Here is a 6,446-nt window from a genome sequence, read left to right as displayed (position 1 = left end):
ATGAATAGTATAGCCAATTCAAAAGTGTTTAATAGAACTAAAAATCTTGAAAGTTAAAAGAGCAGAATTGGGAAAGAGAGTAGTTAGAATTAGGGGAAATGCCTAATTCTTAGAGAAAGTATTGGCATTAATATAATGTAAGATTAGACTCCAGCTCATATAATTAAAAAAATTTCCAAATGTCATTATTATTAAATAATGACAATGAATAATGACAAATAAATAATGACAATGAAAAATGAAAATATGCAGAAAAAGTAAATATAAATATTTATAAGAAGGCAATGGCACCCCACTCCAGTACTCTTACCTGGAAAATCCCATGGACGGAGGAGCCTGGTTGGCTGCAGTCAATGGGGTCGCTAAGTGTTGGAGACGACTGAACGACTTCACTTTCACTTTTCACTTTCATGCATTGGAGAAGGAAATGGCAACCCACTCCAGTGTACTTGCCTGAAGAATCCCAGGGACGGGGGAGCCTGGTGGGCTGCCGTCTATGGGGTCGCACGGAGTCGGACACGACTGAAGCAACTTAGCAGCAGTAGCAGCAGGGTAAAGAAAGCATAGAGGTAAAGGTTAATACAATTAATGAAAATTACCTACATTTTCTAGGTTAAAAAAGTGGTTATATTTCCAAAGAAGACACACAAATGACCAATAAGTAAGAAAGGTGCTCATTGTCACGCATCATTAGGGAAATGCAAATCAGAACCACAGTGAGATAATGCCTCGTACATATAGTGGTGGTGGTTTAGCTGCTAAGTCGTGTCGGACTCTTGTGACCCCATGGACTGTGGCTTGGCCAGGTTCCTCTCTCCATGGGATTTCCCAGGCAAGAACACTGGAGTGGGTTGCCATTCCCTTCTCCAGGGGATTATCCCGACCTAGGGGTCGAAACCAGGTCTCCTGCATTGCAGGCAGATACTTTACCGACTGAGCCCACCAGGGAGGCCTGATATCTATTAGAATGGCTCGTATTAAAAAAACAAGAATTAACAAGTATTGGTGAGGATGTAAAGAAAAGGGAACCCTTGTGCACTGTTGATGGAAATGTAGATGGGTCCAGCCACCATGGAAAACAGCATGGAGGCATGGAGGTTCTTTAAAAAGTCAGCAATCCCATTTCTGGGTATATATCAAAAGAAAATGAAATTCCTATTTTGAAGAAGTAGCTGTACACCTAAGTTCAGCAGAGTTATTTACAATAGCCAAGTTATGGAAATAATAAACTAAATGTGTATTGACAGATGAATGGGTAAATAAAATGAACTATATATACATACAGTGTAATACTGTTCAGCCTTAAAAAAAAAAAAAAAGAAAATCCTGTGGACTGAACTGGATGGTATTATATCAAGCGAAATAAGCAGATTCTGAAGACAAATACTGCCTGACCTCATTTATCTGTGATAGCTACATACAGACTGAACTCATAGTAGCAGAGTAGAAAGGTGGTTTCCAGGTGCTGAGGGAAAAGCAAATGGAGATTACTGTTTAATGGATACAAAGTTTCAGTTTTGCAAAATGAAAGAAAAGAGCTCCGGAGATAGATGGTGGTGATGGCTGAACAACAGTATGAATATACTTAATGTCACTGAACTGTATACTTTAAAATGATTAAAATAGTACATTTTGTGTGTGCATATTTTACCACAATAAGAAAAATTTGGTTAAACTTTAAATATCTGCAAAAAATAAAGAACATTTGCAACCTGTTTGACTTTTTAGAAATTAATGAGGAAAAGAAATGCATCCAAATGCAAAAAAAAAAAAAAAAAAGTAAATAGGGCTAAAACAAAAATATCACATTTGTTTAATAAAAAGAGTAATATAAGGAATTAATGATCTGAAAAACTGAACTCATTAGGCAAAAAGGAGCTCCAATTAAAATATAATGCCCATTGAAATAGTTGATTTATTTCATTAGTAAGATAGCAAGTTTTAAATTTTTGAAGGAAAAATTGGGATATTTAAAATATTTACACTAAAATATAGAAGAATGCAAACTATGCTGTCAATATGAGTAATCTGGGTGGAGAGGAAAGAATGTTGATGCAGGAAAGAAGAAGCCAAACAAAAAGGGAAAAAAGGGTGACTAATGGGTGTGTGTGTGTGTGTGTGTGTGTCTGTATGTGCCTGTATATAACATATGTGTGTTTATATGTTTACACTGTCCTTCTATATCTGTTAGGGATTGGATCCAGGACCCACACCTGGAATACCAAAATCTGAAGATGCTCAATCCCTAAGTCTCTCATATAAAATGGCATAATATTTGCCATTCTCCATATATATGTTAGGAGAAGGAAATGCCAACCCATTCCAGTATTCTTGCCTAGAGACTCCCATGGACAGAGGAGCCTGGCGGGCTACAGTCCATGGGGTCACAGAGTTGGACACAACTGAGTGACTGACAACAACAACATATATATGTTAAGTCGTCTCTAGATTAGTAACGCTGTGTAAAATACTGAAATACAATGTAGATAGTTGCCCATGTGTGTGCCTAAAATTCAAGTTTTGCTGTTTGGAAATTTCTGGATTTTTTCAAGTGTTTTATATCTGTAGTGGGTTGGATCCAGGGATGCAGAATCTATGAGTATGGAGGGCCGACTGTATACATATATACATATATATTTGTATATGTATGTGTGTATATGTAAGGGAATAAGGAAGAAGGATTGAGAGAGTTGGCTAAAAACTTGAAAAGATCAAGTTTGATTTCTATCTCATATAAAAGACATTTTAAAAAGTTCCCCCACATCTTTTTGACCTCAACTTTTCATTTCTAAGAAAATAATCAGAGATGCAAATGAATATTTATTACAAGGATATTTATTTTAGTCTTATCTATCCTAATAAAAACTAAATAAAATAAACATACAACATGATGGCTTACAGTTAAATAAAATACTATATTTACCTCTAGATGACAGATTACTACCCAGCCACTAAAAAATCTTGATTTAAACATTATTCAAGTCCATGGGGAAGTGCTGACCACATGAGTGTTTAAAATAGAGCTCAAAACTCTACCTACTATTGTTCCAATTTTAGTTTAAAAATCTATACATTGAAATATAAGAAAAGAACCCATATGGGGAAAGAATCTAAACAGAGACATGTATAACTGAGCCACTTTGCTGTACAGGAGAAACTAACACAACATTATCAATCAGCTATTATAAAATTTAAAAAAATAAATCTAGGAAAAGAGGGAATCAAATCTAACAAGATGTGTTTAAGAGGCGAATTCAAAATTATTTCTGTTTCTTCTATACATATAATATATACATACATTCTTTCTTTACAAAACTACAGAGGCTGTGTGCTCTTTTTTTTAATTCTCAAAGAGAACTGAAGGCTAATTATGAAAAAAAGAAAAGGAAAATAAGCCAGGCAGAGTTCCTTTAGTTTGCAAGGAAAACTCTCTTCACTGAGGTTTTTCAGTTAAAGTCCCCATGACTCATGTCTGGGGACTTTGGGACTAAAATTATGTCCTGGATTTCATGTGGCAGAGAAAGTTCATTTGTTTTCTCTTGGAGTTGAATAATCCCAACTCAGATTTCATCTATTATTACACCTTGGAGTTTCTGATTAAGCAATTATTTCTCATCTTATTCTTGCCTTTGCCTTACTAAATTTTCATCCAATGCCTTGAACCAGCAGCTTCTGTTGTTCTGTGTCCTGCTCACATCATTCCAGCTTTCTCCATTAAATGGCACTGCCATTTAGAAATTTTATTTTTATGTTATGCTCTTTGGAAGGCTCAGAACATTTTGTATAGGAGCAATTAAAAAATAAAGGTCCACATTCCCCCTTGGGTAATAAATCATTCACAGACTAATGTTTTCCTTTTAAGTGAGTTCATTGGCTGGATTTAATATCTCACATTCAGCTTCTGCTTTATGAAGGCTTAACTGCATGTGTGTCATAAATGGAGTTTATAATTTATACTGAAGTTATTTCTGGGAAAATTTATGATAGCTTATGATAAAATATGCATGCATTTATTTATTTATACACACACATGTGCTCAAATGAATATGCTTTCTCCTTGGGGATGATATCACCACCAATGGGATAAAAATTGGGGCTTGGTGCTTGGGGGGAGGTCAAAAGATCTTAGATACTATAATCTGTGGCCCTCCAAAGCTCCCCTCTATCCAACACAGTCTTATTCTTTAGTATTTAATTTCTGTCATTACAAGGAAATTAAGTTTAAATGAATATCATCAATAAATATGTAATTAAAATTTAAGTTCAATGTATTTTTCCCCTTCAGTGTGGGCAAAAATGGAAAAAGACTACTGTAATGGAATAACAAGATGAGAAAAGAAAAATGAAAGCTAGGGTACACAGATGGAGATGTGTATAGTCATGACCTTCAGGCAATGGGACATTAAAAAGTGCAGGATAAGGGATGGACAAAACTGCAATGTACCCCCCATGTTCATAGCAGCCTAGACGTGGACACAACCTAAATGCCCATTGACAGAGGCGTGGATAAGGAAGACGTGGTAATATACACAATGGAATGTTACCCAGCCATCAAAAAGAATGAAATAATGCCATTTGCAACAACATGGATACATCTAAGGATTATCATTCTAAGTGAAGTCAGTCAGGCAGAGAAAGACAAATACCTTATGATATCATTTATATGTGGAATATAAAACAGGACACAAAAGAACTTGTCTATGAAACAGCAATAGACTCCCAGACATAGAGATCAGACAGAGGGGGCTGAGGGAGGAAATGGAGTGGGAGTTTGGGATTAGCATATGCAAACTATTATATACAAGATGCATAAACAAGAAGGTCCTACTGTATAGCACAGGGAATGATAGTCAATATCCTATAACAAACCATAATGGAAAAAATATTTAAACTAATGTAAAAAATATACAGAACAGGAGACACAGGTGGGGTAGAATGCTGGAGAACCTGGAGTCCTGTTTTTCTGGTTCACATAAGAGCATGGACTGGCCCTATGACCTGCCCATGGAATCCACGTTCTATCTGCCTCTGTGATGTTTTATCCACTGATCACACAGATGTGTGAATTCCAAGCTGTGATTTCTTAAGCATGCTCTGTCCACAGTATAACATCCTTCATGTATAAACGTTCTCACAGCAATTGCTTTGGATCAAAGAGTTTTGGGGAGTGTTTCTTCTGACATGGTCAGTTTTCTTTTTATGATATTATTTATTTATTGAAGTATAGCTGATTTACAATGTTGTGCCAATCTTTGCTGTACAGTAAAGTGACTCAGTTATACACATAGCTCAGATGGTAAAGAATCTGTCTGCAATGCAGGAAACCCAGGTTCAATCACCGGGTTGGGAAGATCCCCTGGAGAAGGGCATGGCAACCCACACCAGTATTCTTGCCTGGAGAACCCCACAGACAGAGGACTGTGGTGGGCTACAGTCCATGGGGTCTCAAAGAGTCAGACATGACTGAGCGATGAACACTACTACTATTAGAAATTCTTTTATTTACTTATTTATATATTTTTTCTTGGCCATATCTCATGGCATGTGGAACTTCCCCAACCAGGACTCAAACTCGTGCCCCCTGCAGTAGAAGCACAGAGTCTTCACCACCAGGGAAATCCCTGATATTGCCAGTTGATGAGGTGAACATGAGGACAATTTCAGGTGACTCTGTTAATAAAGTAACTGCCTTATTTGCAAAACTGCCCCGAACTGTCATACTTTCCTCCACAGAAGTCTTGCCTCTTGTCAAACTCCCCTCATGTTCTTCCCCAACCATCAGTCAAAATGGAGTTCCCCGGACCCAGCCTGTGTGTGCCTGCATCCACACCTTCGTCCTGTCTGTCCCTTTAATTTTCCTAACTCATCCTCTTCCCATCACTCTCTTGTGAAATTCTACCCAATCTCTGAGATCCAACTCAAATGTCGCCTCCTACAGGAATCCTTTCAGCTTCCCCTACCCTGTCACCACTTTGCAGTTCATATCTCTGCTCTCTGTGCTTCTGCTGTTCTATCATTGCACCGATCACATGCTGTTTATCTTAGGCTGTGTCAGAACATCTCTCCCATTTAGTACAACTTCTTTGCTGCTGCTACTGCTAAGTCGCTTCAGTCCTGTCTGACTTTGTGCGACCCCATAGACGGCAGCCCAACAGGCTCCCCCGTCCCTGGGATTCTCCAGGCAAGAATACTGGAGTGGGTTGCCTTTTCCTTCTCCAATGCATGAAAGTGAAAAGTGAAAGTGAAGTTGCTCAGTCATGTCCAACTCTTTACGGGAAGGCTAACTTCTGTCCCTTTGAGTTTTGTTTTGTTTTATTGGGGTATAGTTGCTTTACGAGGAGAAGGCAGTGGCACCCCACTCGAGTACTCTTGCCTGGAAAATCCCATGAACAGAGGAGCCTGGTGGGCTGCAGTCCATGGGGTCGCTAAGAGTCGGACACGACTAA

This window comes from Bos indicus, chromosome 28 (genome assembly GCF_029378745.1).
Source record: "Bos indicus isolate NIAB-ARS_2022 breed Sahiwal x Tharparkar chromosome 28, NIAB-ARS_B.indTharparkar_mat_pri_1.0, whole genome shotgun sequence".
NCBI classification, from domain to species: domain Eukaryota; kingdom Metazoa; phylum Chordata; class Mammalia; order Artiodactyla; family Bovidae; genus Bos; species Bos indicus.
The sequence above is the reverse complement of the archived record's forward strand: the minus strand, read 5'-3'. Positions refer to the sequence as shown.